The sequence below is a fragment of the Puma concolor genome, chromosome A1 (genome assembly GCF_028749965.1).
Source record: "Puma concolor isolate L17-30 chromosome A1, mPumCon1.1.hap2, whole genome shotgun sequence".
Classification (NCBI taxonomy): domain Eukaryota; kingdom Metazoa; phylum Chordata; class Mammalia; order Carnivora; family Felidae; genus Puma; species Puma concolor.
The window spans coordinates 124,069,331-124,070,866 of NC_141667.1; positions in this window are offsets into that span (position 1 = coordinate 124,069,331).

Consider the following 1,536-nt stretch of genomic DNA (forward strand, 5'->3'; position numbering starts at 1 on the left):
TGCTTAGACAAAAACTTATAGCATTGAAAACATATATTAGAAAAGAAAAAAAATCTCAAATCAATAATCTAAGCTTCCACTTTAAAAACTAGAAAAATAAGAGCAAATTAAATCTAGAGTAAGCAAAAGAAAAGATAAAACTAAAATTACAGTAAAAGCCAATGAAAGTATAAACCAGGTAAACCACAGATAAAATCAATGAAACCAAAACCTGATTCTTCAAAAATATAAAGTGATAAACCTCTAACCAATCTAAGCAAGCAAAAAAGAAAGAAGGCACAAATTACTAATATTGGAAATGAAAAAGTCACCATTAGCAGTGATCCCATGGACATTGAAATGATAATAAATATAAACAATTCTATACCCACTAACTTGATAACTTAAATGAAATAGCCCAATTTCTTGGAATGCACAATCTGACAAAACTCATCCAAGGAGAAACAGATAATCTGAATAAGTGTATATCTTTTAAGGAAATTGAATGAACAATTAATAAACTTCGAAAACAGAAATCACCAGGCCCAAATTGTTTCAAATTTTACCAAAAATATAAAGAAGAAATGATACAAATTTTGTACAATTTCTTCCAAAAAAAAAAAAAAAAGAAACAGAAGGAACACTTCCTAAGGCATTTTATGAGACACTTATTACTCTAATACTAAAATCACACAATAATATTAAAAGAAAATTACAGAAGACACAAAGAAATGGAAAACATTCCATGCTCATGAATTGGAAGAACAAATATTGTTAAAATGTCAATACTACCCAAAGCGATCTACACATTCAATACAATCCCTGTCAAAATAACACCAACATTCCTCACAGAGCTAGAACTAACAATTCTAAAATTTGTATGGAACCACAAAGGACCCCGAATAGCCAAAGCAATATTGAAAAAGAAAACCAAAGCTGGAAAACATGCAGAAAAATGAACCTGGACCACTTTCTTACACCATACACAAAAATAAACTCAAAATGGATGAAAGACCTAAATGTAAGACAGGAAGCCATCAAAATCCTAGAGGAGAAAGCAGGCAAAAACCTCTGTGACCTCGGCCGCAGCAACTTCTTACTCAACACCTCTCCAGCGGCAAGGGAAACCAAAGTAAAAATGAACTATTGAGACCTCATCAAAATAAAAACCTTCTGCACAGCAAAGGAAACAATCAGCAAAGTAAAAGGCAACTGACGGAATGGGAGAAGATATATGCAAACAACATACCAGATAAAGGGTTAGTATCCAAAATCTATAAATAACTTATCAAACTCAACAACCAAAAATAACAATAATAATAATAATAATAATAATAATAATCCAGTGAAGAAATGTGCAAAATACATGAATAGACACTTCTCCAAATAAGACATCCGGATGGCCAACCGACACATGAAAAAATACTCAACATCACTCATCATCAGAGAAATACAAATCAAAACTACAATGAGATACCACCTTGCACCTGTCAGAACGGCTAACATTAACAACTCTGGCAACAACAGATGTTGGTGAGGATGCGGAGAAAGAGGATC